Raw genomic sequence first — 265 nt, 5'->3', positions numbered from 1 at the left:
ATGTCGCCATCCTGTGGACAAAGTGAGAGTTGCAGTTTGGAATTACACTTAGAAAAAAACCAGCAAACTGACCTCCAGGCCCTGTATTGTGGATGTGGAGGCCGCTTTGGAGGCTCTAGCTCGGCCTAGGGACATAGCCTGGCTCTGCCTAGCTCTCTGGTACTCGCTCAGAGGACCAGGACCACGTGAAATGTATTTCATCCAGCTTATATGTGTTAAAGTGTCCGTTTTTAAGGTCATAAGGCCGGATAAATCATTTACATTC

The sequence above is a fragment of the Cebidichthys violaceus genome, unplaced genomic scaffold, assembly GCF_023349555.1.
Source record: "Cebidichthys violaceus isolate CVI_PGR_0920_01 unplaced genomic scaffold, fCebVio1.0.p SCAF_219, whole genome shotgun sequence".
In the NCBI taxonomy this organism is placed as follows: Eukaryota; Metazoa; Chordata; class Actinopteri; order Perciformes; family Stichaeidae; genus Cebidichthys; species Cebidichthys violaceus.
Note: the sequence above shows the minus strand (reverse complement) of the source record.